General features: G+C 31.2%; 1 protein-coding gene across 6 annotated transcripts in view; it reads left to right on the top strand.

The window, feature by feature from the left end:
• The first annotated feature begins 563 nt into the window (after window positions 1-563).
• Window positions 564-22297, top strand: part of LOC123015588 (adenosine receptor A2a) — a 75556-nt gene continuing 53822 nt past the window's right edge. For 5 of the 6 annotated variants that reach the window (XR_006413391.1, XR_006413392.1, XM_044415390.1 and 2 more), the window contains exon 1: window positions 564-737. The gene's annotated coding sequence lies outside the window, so the exon portion shown is untranslated. Of the gene's footprint in view, window positions 738-19728; window positions 19867-22297 lie in introns of those variants that run through there. The other variant, XM_044415392.1, reaches the window with a different exon arrangement.

Genomic DNA, 22297 nt, shown 5'->3' with positions numbered 1-22297 from the left:
ACAAAAAAGTTATCGACCGATTACACACCCCTGGGTCAGTCTGTATGTATTAAACATCTAATAAACAAATGTTACAACTTTAAAAATAATTTTGATGAAATAGTTTGTAATTAGAACGTAGGGTAGTAAACAGCCATTAATCCCAAGGAAATTGATGGTTTTAATTTGTAAAGCCGGAAAGTGTCGATGTAAATACGTAACGAAGAAAATTACTGTCGCACTTTTCTAATTGATATTTGGTCAAGAGGAATTAGATACGAAACTAACTTAATCTTTAATTCAGATCGATAACAAACGAAAATCCTCCATCATTTTTAATCCTTAAACATGTGTTGATTTAGTGCGTGGCAAAAAGACGATAAAACTAATTGATAGGAAATATGGTTTTGGAGGAAGTGAAGTATAGTCATGATGTTTTATTGCTTTTTGCATACATTTTTCACGTTTTGGAAACTTTAAGGATAATGAAGCAACAATTAAGTTGCGCAATCGCATTTTAGAGGATCACACAAACACTAGTTTTGAACGCAACAGTTCTCTTGTACGTCTCGTGGTTAGCGTTTTGATAGCGCTCGTGCGACTTTTTTCACACGATAACATTATCAGTTAATGAAATGGTTAAAATAAACGGCAAAATAAGTTACAGAATGTGTTGATTAGAAGCAAATCACTGATGCAATAATAAATAAGTTAACGAATTTACATTTTTTTATAGGAAAAATAAGAAATTTCAAATCGTAAGTAAAAAATTCATCAATGCGATTATAAATAAAATTTTAAAACATGATTTATAGACTTTAAGTAATAGTAGATAGAATAAAATGAATTACATTTTATTTATAATCGTCTGTTATGCAAAAAAATATTTAGTATTTATTTAACTATTGTGCTCTTACCTTTTATGTAATGTAATTCCACTTTTACGCAAAATTAAATGGGAGAGTTTATCATTTTCATCGTACTTTTCAGAACCTACCATTACCATTAATGTCATTTTGCTCACGAAGGTGTTTAATTAGAGAAGCAAAATAAATGCAAATTGGTTGCGTTCAAGGACAGTCAGGTTCCTTATTTACCGTTTTATTATCTTCTCAAAAAGTAATTTTTGAATTAGAATATAGAATTTAGAATTCAAAAGGTTCTCAAAAGTTTTCTGAACGAGGTATAATGTAACGAATGAATAGAAATTAATTTTTTTAATTGACTACTATTCATCGACTGATTAATTGGAGCAAAATATGTGTGTGACGATTGCAAAAAAATACGAAAGCTCAAGAGAATGATGGTGTAATTATAATTATGACTCAGAGCTTTACTCAACAATTTGAAAGAAAAGTTGTAATTTGATTGATTTTATTTTTAAAGATAATGACGTGGATGTATTAAAAATGTAATAAAACTGTTTTAATGTCAACAACAAAACATAATATTGCTAACATCCTGTTTTATAAAACTAATTTCGACCAAAGAAGGCAATAATAGGCTATTAAATCAGAGATTATAGTTGCTTCAAAATTAAATGTAATATAGTTTCATAGACTGGGCTTTTGTCATTCAAATGTAGACATAATAGTTTTTTTACACATTGACTCATCCCAAGATATCTTTAATTTAATAAAAATGTCATCTTTCTTAATTTTGGTGTATATTTTAGGAGAGTGAGGCAATGTTCTCAAGGCAAATCATTTTTAAATCTGCCTTCAATTTGACAATATTTACAACATATTATTTATTTTGAAGGAAAGTGTTTTTCGAAATTTCCAATTGAGCAAGAAACTTCTAAAATTATTACAGCTTTTGTGAAACACTAAAACTACATATTTTATCACAATAAAATTTATCTGCTTAGGAAAAAACATAATTCACAAGTGTGCATAAAATAAACTGCTCAACAGTTTCTAAGGATTATTAATCTTGAGAAAACAGGGAAGGTAGGATTTCGTCTAGCAGTTTTGACTAAAAATTGACCTTAAGCACACGTTTCGACCTCCACGATAAACGCTGCAGTATAAATACGCTTCTCTTTTTAACGCTTCATTAATATAAACCCTAATTTATATTACGCTTTTCGTGAGTGATATCTTTTGTGATTGTCCAACAAATTACGCCTGAGAGTAATTTTTTTATGGATTGATTTTTACACTTATTGAAAACATTTTCAAAATAAATATTCTTCATAAATAAAACACTAATACAGTCCAATAATGACTCGAATATAAATTAATACAGGGTGTGTCAGAACTCGCGCCCCGGAGAAAAATTTCAAGTAAGATAAGATACCAGGAAATTTGACATTTATTTTTTGACATTTGACATTTTTGGACATTTTGTTATATCTATTTAATGATACTGTATATGTTTTTGCCAATAAAAGACACAAATAACATTAAACAGAGTTACAATTTAGGATACAGCTGCCTTGTTTCCTCTTCTAATAGCCTATAGCAAAAAAACTGGAAAATTATTTTTTCAACAGAAATAAATAAAGTCAAAATGCAAAATTTAAACTCTTGTAACTTCGAAATTTTTATAGATAGAACTTTTTAACACATTTTCCATGTTCCTGGTATCTTACCCTACATGGCATTTTTCTCTGGGGCGCGAGTTTTGGCGAACCTTGTATACAGGCTGCGCCAGAACTCGCGCCCCAGAGAAAATTTTCAAGTAAGGTAAGATACCTGGAACATGAAAAAAATGTTTAAAAAATTCTATCTGTCAAAAAATTTTGACATTTATTTTTTGACATTTGACATTTTTTTATATATATTTAATGATACTGATGATCTTGTATATGTTTTTTTACAATTATTTAGTAAAGGCACAAAAATTTTGTCAGTAAAAGCCACAAATAACATTAAACAGAGTTACAATTTAGGATACAGCTTCCTTGTTTCTGCTTTTAATAGCCTATAGCAAAAAAAAACTTAGAAAATTATTTTTCCAACAGAAATAAATAGAGTCAAAGTGCAAACTTTAAACCCTCATAACTTCTAAATTGTTATAGATAATTTTTTTTAACATTTTTTCCATGTTCCTGGTATCTTACCTTATTTTTCTCTGGGGCGCGAGTTCTGGCGCAACCTGTATGTATGTATAATAGTCTATTATGTACCTAGTTTTAGTTGGCACGAACGAAGCGCAGTGGAGCTATGAACGAATGTCTAGAGTAGTTATACTTTATCCACGACCACCACAAAAAAATTACTAATACGACAGTTGCTATTAGCAACGTAGCTAATACGCATATTATGTTACAGCTTGTCAAGATGTTAGTACGAAGTAATCCAGAAAAACTGAGTCTGTTGGTAACAGATTTGAAAGTATTTTTGTTAATAATTTAAAACACTGCAACCGTATACGATTTTGCTTAACAAATACTTGACGTACAATCCCTAAAGATTGTTGAATTATTTTTAATTAATTTAAGCGTACTCCAGTGGTAACCTTTAAAAATTAGAGTCAGGATTACCAACAGAAAAAATTCATTGTTGATCACTTTGTATATAAAAGGTGTTTTTAGCGTCATGAAAACATAATATACAGTATGTCGCCGGATTGTGTTTACAAGAGGAATTTTTTTATCTTTGATTTTACGCCAAAACTGCAAAGGAAAAACATTTTTTGTTTTATTTGAAACGAAAAGCTAAGAAAAAGAAAAGCTAAGTTTTCTCTTGATTTTGGAACAATTTTTCACTGCTTCTTAGGCCCTATAGCTGTATGTCGTTTTGACAATTAATTTATTAATTGAATAATGATAGTTCTTGTTAAAAATTACTTTGTTGTTTATCTTAAAGTTCTTTCTTTGAGTAGCCATTTATTAAAATTATGTTTTTCACAAACATTTTTGTTATTTAACTCGTATAAACTCATTTGTCAAAGTGACATCATTGTCCAAAAAAATAAAACTGCCAATTTGATTTGATTTGATTCAAGCACAAATTTGAAATTCCGAAACAGGCCGCGTAGCGGTTAGTTGAGGAACACACAGTGCTTGAAGAACCTTCTGCAACAAGTGCTTTATACTATTTTTTCTATTTTGCCGCTTTATATCATTGTATAAATTAAAAAACAAAAACTTAATTTTTTTTCTAGAGAATTTTGCGACGGTTGGCGACATTTAGGTATGTGGAATAATTTTTAGGCGGCTGTACAAAATAAAAATAATTCATATTTTCACATTTGAAAATTAATTGTGAAGAAAGTCCGTCACTAAAATTAAATTACCGCGAACGACTTATTCCAGCACTCAAATGACGTCATTTGGGTGCTGGAATAGATTCTAACACCGAAATAGAAAAAAATTATTCCAAATCCAAAATCTAGAGAAAAATGAACTTTTCTTTCTATTGATTGAGAAAAATGAAGTTTTAATTACAGATTTGCTCATTTCAGGTAAAGCAAAAAATGTTTTTTCTTTGCAGTTTTGGCATAAAATCAAAGATATTTTTTTCCCTCTTGTAAACTCAATCCGAGCACAATAATCCGTGTTTTAGATTTGGGAGTAAAAGTGTAAAAGACAAAGTTGCGCGACACTATAACTTTACGGTTTTACGGTTAAGGCTTAACTTATCGTTTGCCAAGATAGGGAATTTCAATGCATTTTTCGAAAAGGTTTTTCTCAGCTATTATAAGGAATTTTTTTGTTTTTATTTTTTTGATGAAACCATTTTAGATATTTCTAGGGATATTGTTATGTAGCTAATTTAAATTCTTATTTTTTATATATTTTTTAACATATTTTTTATAATAAAATTATAGTATTTATATGGAAACTAACAATGTCCTTCCTACATGTACCAAAGACCTTAAGAAAAAAAATAAAATCGTTCGGATAATTGATAACTCTAAAATCTCTTGTGGAAAATATTATTAACTTTCGTAGTGTGAAAATCGTCTTGTCTCTCTCAACCCTAGTTCTTTTTCACAACAAACTGAGCTTACCGCAAGCAGACCTCCATCACCGGTTTTATCTGATTTATGACCTTACGAGGGATGTTTGGCATCTATAAGGAAACAACTAAAAATACAAGCTGTAAAATTATGTCATTTTAAGAATTGATGTAAAAGATGAATAAATTTAATAAGACGATGTACTTATCAGGTAATTCAATTTTTCACCAAAAATTAAGTCTAATTATTATGCAGAAATGTAGGAATAACTTGAAGCTTTTTTTCCTACTGGATACCTGCTATGGGTTTTTAATCCGTTAGGGATAGCTACTGATATGATGAAGTTTACAAAAGTAGTACTTAGAGTCTTCATAACAAAATACTGTTTATTGCTTGAAAGTATGTAGGTGGACAAGAGGCTTATTTTTCTATTCGCTGTTTCTAAATAAATTAAAATTGGAAGTACCAAATGCTGCTCTCATTTCATATAATTGTAAAGGTAAATATGTAAATCAAAAAAGTCCGGGATATTATACTACTAAATATGTAAACGTACAACAAAAAATAAAAGCAAATAATTTAAAACGAAAATTAAATAAAAATAATTACAACAATCTAGTAAAGAGAAGAAAAATTACTGAAGAAGCGGATGGTGATTATGGTTGTGTTGTGCAAAGATGTTAAGTAATTTAAACAACTGAAGAAATTCAGATAATTTTTAATCAAACAATTTTATTACAATCACTATTTACCAGCTTATGCTGAAATGTGTTTAAAAAATAGTTGCTCTATGTAAAGTACAGTCGCTTATAACTTGTGACGTTAGTGTTTTTTATTCCATTTGTTACTGTGACAAGTGCTAAATAAATAAATAAATAATTCAGCCCAACAGGATTCCTGCTTTCCGGTCGCTAGATCGGAGAGTGCCCTGCTTTCCGATCACTAGATTGGAGAGTACAAGTCACAAATCGACAGTATTAAATGATAATAAGTAATGGTAAAAAATTAGTACTTTATGGTCGTATCTATCGGCCTTTCAAATTTGCTGTCGTTGATGGAGATATAACACAGATGAGTGCAAAAGTGATAGCCGACTGACGCATAGAAAATCGGTTAAAAATGACGAATTGCAATGTTGTATGACACAAAAAAATTAAACATACAACTACAGTTCAGGATTTACCGTTATCTTCTACGATGAAGAGCCTTCAATAGCTTCTTAGACTGGGAAAAAAACTTGCGAAAATTATAGCTCCTTTGTTTTCCCAGAAATCTTTACCAAATTTTGCGTGCAAAGGTATACAATGCAATTCTGAATTAAATTATGAAAAACATTAAAAAAAAAAGTAAACTTGCCCTCTTGAGTGAATAAAAAACAAAATTACTATCTTTGTGTAAAAGAATAAATGCTGCAGCAAGTACAAAACATGCATATAGGCTGTTTCACACAATTTTACGAGGCCTACGCTTGTAAAATGCTACCAACAACGTAGAGTCTTCTGACTTGTAGGCATTACAGTTTGAAGTTATTTAATTGTTTTATTAATTTCTTCGTGATGTGTTCGTAGTTCAGTTCGATATGAGCTATTGATGTAGAAATACTTTTTAGGCATGTTGGTTCTAGTTCTAGAGTTTGGTGAGATTTACTAAAATGTTTAGCAATGACGAAAAACCGTCACGATTCTCATTTTTGGAGAATGTTTAAAAAACGCTTCGCAGGCTGCAGCGCGATATCAAATAGACGGGCTCCGAGTATAAATTTTGTTAAAAATTAAAGATTACTATGCTTAATTAATTCAAACCAGAAATTTTAATACCCACGGTATCTTCAAAATGAAATGTTGGTTGCTTCAAAAATTTTTACAGGCTCATTATTACTCAATATCTCTCAACCGAAAAAGTTATTGAGAATCACTCAAAACCGTTTCGGTGGTTCCTAGAGGGAATCAAAATAACATGGTAAGTTACCAACCTCCACCCAAATGAACTCGAATATTTTCCTAGAGTTTGTTAAAGTATGTGAATGATATTTTTGTCATTTTTGATCTTAATAAATGTACCATTGAGCATTTCCTCAAAATTTTAAACAACCGTTTTGTAAGTATGAATTTCACTTGTGAAAAAAAGTAAAAGGAAAGTTATACTTTAGTAATTATAACTAACACTCATTAGAATTTGATATTTATACGACAAATAGTAGTACACTTCGCTATATCACCGCTGACTCACATCATTTACCTCAACATAAAATGGCGAGTTTTAACTTTTTGATTCACAGGCTTGCTAATTTTCCTTTGAGTCATGCAAGATTTGAAAAAGAGCTCAAAATTATTAAAGATACAGCGAAGTGTAATGGTTTTGATACTAACATAATTAACAAAATGGTTCAGAAAGTTAAGTACATATAGAAAAATGGTCAGTAATTCCACGACTTTTAGAGAAAACACAGTTTATAACTTTACCCATACTCCCTCAATCACAAGAGGTTTAAGTAAAATTTTCAAAAATCTTGACTTCCAAGTAGTTTAAAACTCTGGCAAAAATCTCAAAAGTTTTTTTGGTAATCCTAAAGATAAAGTGGGACCTTCAGAAAAGTCGGGGATTTATGAAATTAACTGTAAAGATTGTGAACAAAAATATATTTCACAAACACGTCAATCAGTTTAACACTAGGTTTAAAGAGCACAGAGCTCATTTAATATATAACAGATTTGAAAAATCAAGTGTGGCCCAACATATTTTTGAAAAAGACCATAGAATCGATGAAACTAATGTAAAAATTATTAGAGTAGTCAATAATTGTAAATTTCTTGACGCTTTCGAGAGTCTTGAAATATTTAAAAATAGAGATAAGCTTATGAATTCAGACAACGGCCCCATTTCCTTTTCTCCCCTCTACTCGTTAGTTGGGGGTAGGGAAAGTGAAATTCGGAAAAATTAGTATAAGGCATTAATAATGTTAAATTAGTTCGTTTTATTCTCACCTGGGGATGACCACTTTTTGATGTGTTTGAAATAAAAGTTTGGTGTGACGGGTTTAATCGTGTTTTTGTTTATCCCGATAGGGTAGTTATAAACGAGGACCAGTAAGGGTAAACAATATTATATTTGGAAATTCAATCGCGATATTTATTCCCACAATAAAACGATTTGTGGCTATAAAGTTAAATCGCATCTTAAAAAATCTGGTGTGAACATCACACGACTTTCCTGTTCCTACTTATTTGAGAAACATCCTAATAACGACAACAATGTAGTGTAACCTTTACGTTAGCACCACCTGCCGGATTACACGCGAAATAGATCATAGTTGTCGCGGGTCAAGTCTGAGTTGCAGTTTTTTTTTTAGTTCGGTACCCATTATTATTACATTTTACTGTTTAAATAAGGTATATTTCATGATTCTAAATAATTTGTATCCCCATAAATTTATTGTATCTTCAACCGTACGCGGCTTTAAGGCCGACTTTTGGTTTTTGCGGCCGAACGGTGCGACCGATTTTTACCAATTGTTTCGTGCTACATCCCCTTGCTACAAGTAACTTACATACTAAATTTCAAGTTTCTAACTCTTATCGTTCTCGAGATATGCTGGAAAAGGAAAGTAAAAATTTACGAGCTGCCACTGTGGCTCAACCAATCTTTGGCCTCTCAGGAGTCCGGATTTTAATCCATTGGACTGTTTTTTTTCTGGAGCTACATCAAAAATTTGATTTACTCGTATCAGCCACCATTGCCAGAAACAATCAAGAAGCTCCAGGAACGAATTTTCAATGCGGCTAATTCGGTGAATGAAGAAATCCTGTCAAGTATTAGTGACAGTTTAAACAGGCGGTCGAATGTTTGTCTGTTAGCTAATGGTTCAGTTTTTGAACACCTGCTATAATTTATTTTTAAATTTTAATAACGCTGTTATTGTTAAATAACAATAAATTTGACATATTATGCAAGTCCTATTTTTCGAATACTAAAATAAGTTTATGTGATGTGGTATCAAACAATTATTAAGAAATAAAAGTGAGTTACTGTTGATAAAGGTGTAATTTACATGATGCCGCATTACAGGAAAATGCGAGAAGTACTCTAATAACAAAACTTTTTTCAGATTCATGTTTCAATTATATCGAGCGATCAAGATAATTTGTAATCGAGTCATCCTTTTAAACCCTCATAATTTCGCAATTCTTATATAGACTTATCTATACTCCATTTAAGTTGATAATAGAATTTGATTAGCAGGGTTTATAGCGGTTTTACCAAAGTTGTGTTGACTCTCGTAGCCATGATTTTCTATTTTATTTTTTAAAGGTGGCAGTGCTGTTTTTTTCTGTTACATTGAAATTAAGGGTTATGTACGACTGCGTTTTGTATTTTTTATGTTAAAGCTGTTTTTTAGAATTGCCATTTATTAAAATTATATTTTTCTTAAACGTTTTTGTTATTTAACTTGCGTAAACTCATTTGGCAAAGTCACATCGTTATTAAAAAAGTAAAACCGCCAATGTGATGGTATTTAAAACGCTGAGAAAAATAATTCACAAAAAATAAGTTCAAAAACAAGAGAAAAATGAACTTTTTTTCTATTAAGTTAGAATAATAAAGTTTTAATTACAGATTTGCTCGTTTCAGATAAAGCAAGAAATGTTTTTCTTTTCAGTTTTGGCGTATAATCAAAGATAAAAAAAATCCTGTAAACTCAATCCGGGGACAAACTCATTGAAGCAATTTTCCATGACACAGTTTTCAAGAAACGTGTGTCCTCCAGTCCAGACCAACTTCCTAAATAAGGGTTTTTCAACATTTTATACCTGCTCCTCAACTAGTTAGTTTAAAACACTATTGCAACAAAGCGCAGCGTGAGCGCCAAGTTAGACTGGTGAATAGTTTTTTCCCCGGTGGTACAAGAGCAGGTATAGACCCTCGATCCTCCACAGAAGCGGCACTGACAACGCCTCTAGTGGTAAAAGCAATGAACTAGAATGCATTTTTGGGCAAAATATATTTATTAATAATTTAAAAACAACAGTGTTTTATTACATGGTGTTTGTTGAATTTGTTAAGATTTAATATTTTGTAATAAATACCAAAACCCTAAAACGAATCTTTAGGTCTACCGTTAAATATTGTGACTTTTACATCAATCACAATATCTAAACACTTAAAAAAAAAAGCCAACGCATCGGCCTATAGAATATTCTTTTAAATTATCTTACAAAAACCGAAATTGATTACTTGAAAAATAACTGAGTAAAGTTGTTTTCAAGTTCACCATTTATGCATTTTTGTTCTTTTTTTAAAAGCATTGAATTTTTTGAAAAAAATCTCAACGTATCGGCCTGTAGATTTAAAAAACCGCAGCTTGCGCGGTGAAACGAACAACTCATTAAACGGCCACTTTATCCGCTTGTATAATAAATAACTATTAAATCATAATCGCTTGCTTTATTATTCAGAACATTCAAGTAATAAAATACATTTTAAGCCGAAGCTTGTTTTTGGATGAAACATCAGTGAGTAACTCTGTTACCTCCGATAAAAAAGTGTCGATCAAGTTAAAAGTTGGAACACCAAAACCAAGTCCAAGAATTTTGTTCAAAACGTCGATCGAACCTCTAATATGAAAATTTTGTAAAAATAAAAGCATATTCTTGCTAGGATCTGTCAACCATGTCCATGGTGTTTGTGGCAGTTATCAACTTATCAATTTACAAATAAAACTTTTAAATATTGCACAAAACGTTGGTTCTTCTTAATAAATCAAAGATCGTTATTGATAATAATAATAACAAACATTTTAGCCACATCCATAGTTTTAATTAACAAAATTGTTATGAAACATACCTTGCACCTTGTACATACAAGGGTAATGTGCCTCACAACTTATTAGTCCCAACTGAAACGTAGTTGCCCCAAGGAAACCCTTAGTGGTACAGTGGTTTAGTTGATTGACTAAAAATCGTTTAATCATCAAATCATTTAAAAGACATTTTTGCTCCTATGAATAAGGTCACAAGCCGGCCTATCTAGAGAGAAGCAAACCCAAGTTGATCCTCTCTTTGGTTTTGAGCAAGAACGAATATTGTTGGATATAATTTACACATTCTACTGACGATGACGTTGCCTGCAGATACTTCTGAGTTGATTACCTATGTCTGGTAGATTTGTAATTACCTTTTATGAGTAAATTAAAAAAAAAAAGTATTTTTCATATACCTTTAAGTTATTTAACCAAAATACGCGCTATTAGACGTGACGTCACAGACGCGACTGTACCGAAGCTAAACATACAGTGTTGCCAGTTGTGATACTATAGTACCAAATTGTTACTAGTTTTTTTTTACTACATATTTATATTTACTTGTAAGCAAATAATAATTTATACTCTCAGTCAACTACACATTATGTGAATGTTGATACTTTTTATTTTGTTTTGGTACGACCTAGCCACTCTGTCGTTTGCAACATTCTGGCAACTCTGTAAACACACTTTAAAGTACACATTACACAAAAAGTGAGGTTAGAAGAGATTAATTTACAGAAATGTTGACTACAATTGTTAAAACTATTACGTAACAACACACATTTTTCATAGCAACTATTTCCTTGGAAACATAATCTTCCTATACGTCCAGGATTCCGAAATAAACTTTTTTTACGTCCATACGAAAAGCATTGGGAACAAGGTATGTTTATTAGTGTAGCTTCAAAGGTACTTCACTGACGTCACACTAATAGCGCGTATACGCGCTATTAGTGTGACGTCAGCAAGGTACCTGACTGTACCTTTGAAGCTAAACAAATAAAAGTTTATTTCTTGAATCCTGGACGTGTAGGGAGATTGTTTCTAAGGAAATAGTTGCTATGAAAAAATGTATGTCGTTTCGTAATGGTTTTAACAATTGTAGTCAACATTTCTGTAATTTAATCTGTTCTAACCTCACTTTCTGTGTACGTCAAAAATATGTTTACAGCATTGCCAGAATGTTGCAAACGACAGGAGTGGATAGGTCGTACCAAAACAAAACAAAATAAAATATATTAACATTCACATAATGTGTATTTGGCTGAGAATATAAATTATTATTTGTTTGCAAGTAAATATAAATATCTAGTAAAAAAAATCTAGTATCAATTTGGTACTCTAGTATCACAACTGGCAACACTGTATGTTTAGCTTCAGTACAGTCGCGTCTGTGACGTCACGTCTAATAGCCCGTATTGGAGCTCAATAAAACTCGTTCAAATACTATTCAAACATTCATGTTTTGGGTTGTTTTAAATATCCAAATCGAATTGGATGTATTGTAGTCCCTTTGGTTTCCGTTAATGAGCACATTAAAATCAATTTAAATAAATAAACTCAACATTTACTAATTGAAACACCAGTTGTTCATAGATTGTCAATAAATGTCAAAATGCTGTCAAAAGTTGAGTACACTTGTAAATTGTGACCTTGAGCAGTCTACTATCCACTGAAATACAGGGCTGCGCCAGAACTCGCACCCCAGAGAAAAATTTCAAGTAAGACAAGGTACCAGGAACATGGAAAAAATGTTTAAAAAAATTCTTTCTGTCAAAAAATTTTGACATTTATTTTTTGACATTTGACATTTTTTATGTCTATTTAATAATATTGATGATCTTGTATATGTTTTTATACAATTATTTAATAAAGGTAAGAAAATTATGACAATAAAAGACACAAATAACATTAAACTTAGGATACAGCTTCCTTTTTTCCTCTTCTAATAGTCTGTAGCAAAAAAAATTGGAAAATTATTTTTTCAACAGAAATAAATAGAATCAAAATGCAAAATTTAAACTCTCAGAACTTCGAAATTTTTATAGTTAAATTTTTTTAACATTTTTTCCATGTTCCTAGTAGCCTACCGTATTTTCTCTGGGGCGCGAGTTCTGGCGCTGTATAGTATATCTACTTAGTATCTTGACATTTTTCTCTTGAGACTTCTGAAACAGCTTGTATGTAACTGTTTTTTAACGCTTGAATGCCTTTTTGTCTTGGCTCGACCTTTGGTCTCACTTTAAAAAGACAATCGCTTTGCACATTTAATATAAAAATAAATAATTTGCTTAAAAAATATGAGAACGTTGTTTACGTTTTATTTTTAATTTGTTACAAACCTAGAAAGCTTTCAAGCGATTCATGCGAGCGGTGTTTACTGCTATTTTCGTCTCATAAAATCTTTGATATACAAAGTTTTCGGGATTCTGAAGACTAGTTTAAAATTTTACATAATGGGAAACCTGCACATTTTAATAAAATGTTTTCATAATTTAAATAAAAATTAGCTGAAAAAAAAACTTTTCTTAATTTCAGTAAAATGAAAAAAAAAAACATTTTCACTTGATTTAAATTATAATTCAACCAACTTAACGAGTTAGTTGAGTGAATAAATTTCCATCAAATTATGGAGTTTATGCGTCTATAAGCACAGGCTAGAGGTTGAGCCAAATAAAATTCTTCCATTTTATAAAGTTAAAGTTTATAGTTTTATAAAGTTAAATATTTATTGACAGAATTTTTTCAAAATTTGGCAATACAGGGTGTCCGTTTTTCGAGCTCTACCATGGAGATCTCAGTTATTATAAGAGATACAAGGTCGGTTAAATTAGGACAAAGTTGCGCATTTTTATGGTAAACAATAATCTGAAAGACAATTTAATATGTCATTTTTAGTTTTTGAATTATTGGTAAAAAACGGAAATTTGTCATTTTCGTTTTTATTTTTTCAAGCGGAAACTAAAAGACCTAAACGTTTTTAACTTGGACGTTTTTAAAGGAATCTAAATCTGTTATCGTATTTTCCAAGGCGTTCTTGATGCCAGAGTTACAACACTCCACTTTGGATTTTTTTATGGACGCCATATCCGATTAGTGTATTTTTGAAAAGTCTTTTTATTCCTAATTACAACGCTGTATTACACAATATAATCAAATTTTACATGCTGATCAAAATTAAGAAAAAGCGTTTTTGCGAAGAGTGCTTTGGAAAAAACGCCAACAATTTTAATTAACAAACTAAATTTTGACAGTTCAATTGAATTTGGATCTGGAAGACGCATTTCCGTCAAGCTTACCTACTTAAAAACTAAGGTTTTGAAATAGGAACAACGTGATAAACTAGAATTTATTCTTCGCAAAACAAAACAACACAAAGTTATATAAAGAAGTATATAAAAGAAGTTCTGCTCGCAATATTACTTGAACTGTAAAAATTTACAACAAAACAACAAAATTGTTGTTTTTTTTTCCAAAGCTCTCTTCGCAAAAATGCTTTTTTTTCAATTTTGATCAGCATGTAAGATTTGATTATATCGTGTGATACATCGTTATAATCAGGAACAAAGAAACTTTTCAAAAATACCGAAATCGAATATGGCGTCCATTAGAAAATCCAAAGTTGAGTGTTGTAACTCTGACATCAAAAACGCTTTGGAAAATATTTATTATCTTATCGAAATTTTTATCGATTCTCCAATTAACTCCATTTGGGCGAAAACGTCCCTCGAAAAATCGAAACTTGAATGTGCCAGGTTAGCGTTACTAAGAAACGAACTATCAAGTCATTGTTGCCTAAAGAGAATTTGTCACCTAAAAATCTCTTTGTACATACCTACAACGTGATTCAAAAGTATCGGACCATCTCTTGGGTTGTGATAAAGGACATCCAACTGACTTAAAAGTTTCCATGATAAAAAATTGATTGATCCTTTTTTCACGAGATAATACCTCTTCAAAGATTAGATTTTGGATTAAATTTTTGGCTGTTCCGATTATGTAATCTTGAATTTTATTAGCGGGAACGGCAGATCTTGTAAGTCTGAACAGATACCTGTTGAAAAAATAACCAGTTTGTGCCTTATGGTTTAAAAAACATTTAACAAACTAGCAAATTCAACATTAAACTAAATGTAACAACATCGGAAACAAAAAAACTAAGATGCCTACATGATAATATGAAAATTGACAGTTCTGTTTTTTTTTCAAAAAAAATGTTTGAAACAAAAATCTGAATTTATTTTTATGCTTAGCTGAAGGTCTTCCATCACCATTCAAGAGTTGGCCCGAAATTTTTTAATCATGTAGTATGTAGTAGTTGTAGTACTTAAAAAAATAGTGCCGCCCTCAGGTTCAAAAACTAATTCTTTTAATTAGTATGATTAAAACTGAATGTATCAAAAATGGGAGAATTGCTTACAATTTAGTTTGGAATGTGAAACACTGGTGCACTGGTCAAATTAACTCCTCCTCTTTTCACAGCTGGTTTCGCTCTGTTACATTAAGGATTATACCTGCTGCAGTCGTGATTTCAGTTTTTTTGCGGCTTATAGCTTCTAACTTTACAGCAGTGTGTATCCAAAAAAATTAGCCAATCAAATGATTAGTAAATACTTAGCTCAGGATTTGGTGGCACTCTCTGGGGCATGATGATGATGATTTGGGGGGTGAAGCCCCCCAGCCTGCCCGTCCGTAGACTTTAGGCCGTCTCCAAACGTCCTCCCCGACCATTCTATCGAAAGCCTCTGCCAAGAGAACCCACCAGCCTCCACGTCGCCTTAAAATGAGCGAGGAAAGACATTCACTCCGGACATTTCATCGCGACTCTTTCACACCCTAATCTAGTCCTAATCTAACTATCCTATCCTAACCAGCTTAGCCTAAATTAACCTAACTTAACCTAGGTTCCCACTGCTTCTTCTTCTTCCTCCATCCTCATCACTGCCGCCATCCGGTTGAAGTTTGCGATTTCCTCGTCCTTGGTATCTTCGTTTACTCTGAGTGGGTACGTCCCTCCGACTCGTTCCTGCGCTCTCCTAAAGTTGTCCCTCGCCGCCTCTCGCTCTGTCTGGGGCAATGACTATGAGGACAGTGCAAAAAAAACATTGATTCCAGGATTAAGGATGTGAGATTGTTATAAAGGATGCGCCCCAGTGAAAAATATCTATAAAAATTTCGAAATTGTGAGAGTTTAAACTTTGCACTTTGACTCTATTTATTTCTGTTGGAACAATAATTTTCCAAGTATTTTTTAATACAGGCTAATTAGAATTAGAATTATTCGTGGCTTTAATTGGCACAATTTTTGTATCTTTACTAAATAATTATAAAAAAAAAACATATACTCGTACAAGCTCATCAGCATCATTATATGGACATTAAAATGTTAAATATCAAAAAATAAATGTAAAATTTTTTGACAGATAGAATTTTTTTAACATTTTTTCCATGTTCCTGGTATCTTATCTTAATTGAAAATTTTCTCTGGGGCGCCAGTTGTGACATACCCTATATAAAAACACACCAAGTGCCTGGCATTATTATTTAGGAAAATCGACGCCTAAAATAAATTTCAACTAAAACAAATTTTAATTTCAAACGTCAATCATTATGACAATAAAGTGTGGCTTACATTTACTTACTTATTTTAGTAGTGGAACAAAGCAGGTTTGTTTTTTTTGTTGATAATTTTTATAGCAAATAGGGCCTTTAATGGATACTTATCCTAAATTAGTTGCAAAACGAATAAATACAAGTTGTTTTAAATTTTTCTGAACAATTTATTGTGAAAAAAGTAACAACATTTTTCTTCTTTATGTTTGTTATCAGTTTCTGCTACACATTGTTTCCACACTTCCGGTAAATGAACTGGAAATAACATCAATCGATGATTGATAAAAAACCACTAATCATTACTGCAGTTCAATCACTACATTACAAAACTGGTTGATGTTGTGTTTTATGATAGAAACAAAATTAAGTTTTTTTTCTAAATTACTTTATAGTTAATGTTGCACAAAAAAAATGTGCAAAATGATTATTATTATCACTAAGAAAATCCGAGAGAAAATCAATACGTTTTGTACTGATTTCCTTTACGCTAATATTAAGATAAGTAATAAATTTGCATTTTTGTGATAAAAAGGTTACTCTGTTCGAAAAGTCAAGAAATACTCACTCGTACATAAGGTTTATTAGTTTTTTATAAAATGTAAAATTTTTGAGGCATCTCTTAAGGCATTTTTTTCTACCAGATTCAAACAGTAGTGTCAATCCGAAAATATTCAGAAACCTGAAATTTTGCAAACTATACAGGGTGTTCCGTTTTTATTGTTACAAATTTGAACAAGTGATAGAATATTCAATTTTAAGACAAAAGTTTCCTATGAACATGTATAGAAAAATGTTATCTAAGGGAGCTACACCCTCTGAAAGGAGTACGTTTTTTAATAGGGTTTTCCCACTATTTTAGAATAGATCAAATTACACAAGTTTGTAGAGCTGATAAAATTTTGTCGGTCTATAATTTAGATAAAAAGTACTCTATTTTAGCTGAAGTTTGTTACCATTTTCAGCAACAAAATTCTAAATTGCAGTTTTTCACAAGAAAAGCTCTCTTGCGTTTTTTAAACACCTGAACGAATTCAAAGATCAAATGTCGAAATTTTTATTTAGAGGTGTCCTAAACTGGAGGAGTTTAGAGTAAAACGAATTTAATTTTAAATTTTATGCTGTGCGGCGTCTGTAACATAAATTTTAGAATGAGTGTACTCAAAAAGGTTAGTAAGTTGCATCAAAAAAAAACGCAAGAGAGCTTTTCTTGTGAAAAACTGCAATTTAGAATTTTGTTGCTGAAAATGGTAACAAACTTCAGCTAAAATAGAGTACTTTTTATCTAAATTATAGACCGACAAAATTTTATCACAGCTTCCCAAGGATAAATGGAGACAAACTGTAACCTTTTTTCGTATAAACGGATCAAGGGGACAAAACCCCCTTGATCCGTGCCACTCACTGCGTTTATGAATTATTGCAATGATCAAGTACATTTTGATCAAATTAATAGCATGGTTTCCACTACCTGTGCTAATACAGTAAAACCTCTCAACAACGGACACCGATGGTGATCTTTAATTGTCCGTTGTGAAGAGGTGTCCTTAATGAGAGGTGTGCTGAATTTGTACAAAAAATTGAAAAGCCATTTTTTTAGTTTATAAATAAATTTCCAAACTTCAGAAATAAGTAATAAATTTCTATAAAACTTTTCACCTAAAAAGTTTTAATTTAAATTTAAAAAAATTCCACCTAATTGAACTAAAAATAATTAACTTGCTTAACTAAAATAACAAGAACAAAATTATTATGAAATTACAGTTCTTAAAAATTATAACTTGATTAATGCCCTGCCTTTACGTAGTTACCTACCAATAAAAAACTGTAATCAAAGGGAGCGTAAGTCCCACTGTTAAAATATGTTACGTTTAAATTTACTTGAAATTAAAGTTTAAACCTAAATTCGTTGTTTTTTACCCAAATCAAAGTAAAAGTAAGTACTGCGTAACAGAATTCTATGCAAAACATGCATCATAATTTATTAGCTAAATTTGGAAAAAATTGTTCAGTGTAATTTTTGCTCTGATACAATAGGTCTGCTGTTGATAACAATTCAAAATAGGCAAAGCATTCATCTTCTTACAATTTATGGACTATAAAAGCATTACTAAAAAAATAGAAAAAAAACATCGTTAATTTTTGCTTGTTTGTTAAGACCAAATAATATATTAAAGAACAAGTTTTATAATGGTTGATTTGGCGCACGAATCCCAAGTTAGAAAACGAGCCGTAGGCGAGTTTTCTATGGGATGAGTTCGCCAATGCCATTATAAAACGAGTATTTTATGCTATTTTTTCTAATTCGCGCCCCCTTTTTTCTTGTTTTAATTAAAAAAATATCGGGTGTTTCAAAAATGTGTGGCATAATTTTAACCACGAATACCCCTCTACAAATGAGAATAGAGAGTACAGTATTTACTGACCTAGCTCAAAAAATAGAAAAAATACAGCTTTCCAAAAATCGGTATGGAAAATGATTTTTTGGAAATATTTTTGTTATCGTTTATCCGATTATTATAAAATTTTGCATGTCAGGGGACAAAAAGACACTCTTTGATATGGTGTAAACGGAAGTCTTGTAAAAGCTATAGATATCCGGTGACAATGGGACCCTTCCAGTTTTTGGGTCATAACTCCTTTTTTCAGCCCATTAACAGATATTTTTGATGCCAAAAATCAAAAGCCCGATCATTTTTTCATAAAAAAGTACTGTTGTTAATATCGCTAAAATGTATCGTTCTCGAGTTATTTTGGTTTAAACAAAACTCTACACCGCGCTGCAAAATCAAAAAGTATGAATTTTGAGCGTATCATTACCTTGGAAACAATCCACCACGAATGACATAGCTGCAACTGCTGTGACATTTAATGTCAATTTTATTTAATCCAAGGTAAAATTTGATTACTTCTTGATGATCATAGTAAAACATACGATTATGTGTTGGAAGAAATAATGCATTAACCATTCCGGCCATCACAACATGATCTGAGAATACACCACGGAAATTTTTATTATTCAAATCTTTGTTTTTTGCGCTTTATGAAACAGCACAAGCGCCATCTAACGGCATTTGTTCCAATTGTGCTATTGGTTCTTGTTGTTCTTGTAATTTAAAAAAAAATGTTGATAAACATTAAACGTGCCTTATTCTTTACAAGTTTTTTACAAGTTTTAACAACAACAAATTACCATATGCTACTTCAAATGGTTGATAAGGTTTTTTTTTTGTAATTATTACAGTTTCAGTATTTTAAAGTTGAGGTTATGTTTGCTCGTTTTAATTTTTCATTTGGTTTATAGTTTAATAATGCAAATAATGAAATACGAAGAAAAAACAACAATTTGGAGGGAAAATCGTTTTACGGTGTGAAAATTTCCGTGGTGTATTCTCAGATCAGGTTGTGATGGCCGGGATGGTTAATGCATTGTTTCTTCCAACACACAATCGTGTGTTTTACTATGATCATCAAGAAGTAATCAAATTTTACTTTGGATTAAATAAAATTGACATTAAATGTCACAGCAGTTGCAGCTATGTCATTCGTAGTGGATTGTTTCCAAGGTAATGATACGCTCAAAATTCATACTTTTTGATTTTGCAGCGCGGTGTAGAGTTTTGTTTAAACCAAAATAACTTGAGAACGGTACATTTTAGCGATATTAACAAGAGTACTTTTTTATGAAAAAATGATCGGACTTTTGATTTTTGGCATCAGAAATATCTGTTAATAGGCTGAAAAAAGGAGTTATGACCCAAAAACTGGAAGGGTCCCATTGTCACCGGAAATCTCTAGCTTTTACAAGACTCCCGTTTACACCATATCAAAGAGTGTCTTTTTGTCCCTTAACATGCAAAGTTTCATAATAATCGGATAAACGATAACAAAAATATTTCCAAAAAATCATTTTCCATACTGATTTTTGGAAAGCTGTAATTTTTCTATTTTTTGAGTTAGGTCAGTAAATACTGTGCTCTCTATTCTCATTTGTAGAGGGGTATTCGTGGTTAAAATTATGCCACACATTTTTGAAACACGCGATATATATTTTTGTCTTCTAGAGAATTTTGTTAGTTGGTATCGGTTGGTAACACTCGACGCTCACCTGATTTTTTGAATCATTTCTGCCGTTTGTCATTAAAAATAAAATTTACAAATTATTAGTTATTACAATATAATAATAATAAAATATGAACCAACAGAATTTAGTTTGCACTCCGCCCGAAATTCGCGAAATTACACTTGAGTAGTTGGGGTTGAAAATTTTTCAAAACACTGTTCAATATAATACTAAAAATGACCGGACAGTTTTTTAATTCATATAATAAGTTCACAAGTATACATCTAACAATAAAAGTTAAAATAATACTCTATTGTAGGTGGGTATCAATTTTTTTTTAATTTTTGAATTTGGTTGCTTCATATTGCTTGAAACAGCTACAATATTGGGTTTCATCGGCAAAGTAAAAATTGACCATAACTTCAAGTGAAATTTCATGTAAATAACGATCAACAACTAGCGAACCAATTCAGCGAGATTAATCGAAAATTTAGCCGAGGTTGACAATTGACAGATAGTTGCAGTTGTCCAACATTTAAAAACTAAATAACCCCAAATTCATTAAAGTACAGTGTACTTTTATAGATAGCCATAAACGACTCCTACTGAGAGACGTTAATAAACGTATTATAAACGCAAATTAGAAAAAGTTTTTTTTATGTTCTCATTTGATACTACCAAGGATAAAATTTTCTCGGTCTATTTAAGAATCACCCTGTATCTATTACAAACCGAGCATGGAAGAACTTCATTACAGCGAGCGTTGCTTCGAGAGCAAAGCTCGGCTCAAGGGTGATATGAAGCTTTCCTTTGAGGTTTGTCTACTGTTTTATTCGCAATCATTCAGTGTTAAAATTTCATTTACTATAAATTCGGAATAATAGTAAATATCCTGATCTAACACGTTTAAGTCAACGTAAGCGGGGTATGACAATGTAAAATTTATAATGTCAAAATGACAATTCCAAAAAATTACAATTTATCTTTTTTTTAGATAGTTTATGAATATTTCAAATTTTGTATGGCAGTGTTGGTAAATAAAGAACGTCAAGTGACAACATACTGGGTGCGTCAGAACTCGCACCCCAGAGAAAAATGTCAAATGCCGGCGGCAATTGGTCGCCAAAAAGTGCAGCCGAAGAAGTAATTTTTGCTTGCATAAGAAAGTTATTAGACTCTTAAATCCACCAATCCCAGAAGGACACCTCAAGGTGTAATTGAAAAATTATATTTTATATCCGTTGCTAAATTACAAAAATAATACCAATTTCTGGCGCATCCCGTATAATCTAACTAATTGCAATATCCCATTATCATCAACTACTTACTTGAGTTTTTAAGTTGGAAGTATTTTCTTATTCTTATCGTAAATGAGGTAATGAGGTAATTTTTGTATTTCTGAATCTATTAAAAGAATTTTCTAACTTCATACTATAAAATATACAGGGGTGTTCGGTCCAAGTCGCCCCGGCTGATAACACCTAAACTTACTTCTTTTTTTCCAAAAATTAAATATTTAAGTAATAATATTCATTCTTGGCTTTCTTAATAAATGTATCAAATTTTTTTAACACATCCTGTGTTGCCGGAAATGCTACCAAATTTAGCTTTTCAAATGGAACACCCATGTTTTTTTTTTCCTCCAAACAATAATAATTGACATGAAAAATACTGTAAACCACTATTTATTACGTTTTGCGTAACACAATGCAGTCAAAAAACATCTTGAATCTTAGAATGTTATAAGGAAATTGGTCGCGTAGCCTAATTTTTAATTTTAAAGGAAAGGAGTGAATAAAAAACTACTTGGATACAGTTTAATTGTTGGTTTGACAAATCTAATTTGTCAGTTGATGAGCGAGTTCTCTTATGGAAACTCTTGGATTTTCTTCGACTGATAACAGAACATTCAGATTTCTATTTTCTTGTTCTTC

Source organism: Tribolium madens, unplaced genomic scaffold (genome assembly GCF_015345945.1).
Source record: "Tribolium madens isolate multiple individuals breed KSU strain unplaced genomic scaffold, Tmad_KSU_1.1 Scaffold_19;HRSCAF=116;Tcas5.2_LG9, whole genome shotgun sequence".
Classification (NCBI taxonomy): Eukaryota; Metazoa; Arthropoda; class Insecta; order Coleoptera; family Tenebrionidae; genus Tribolium; species Tribolium madens.
The sequence above is the reverse complement of the archived record's forward strand: the minus strand, read 5'-3'. Positions and strand labels throughout refer to the sequence as shown.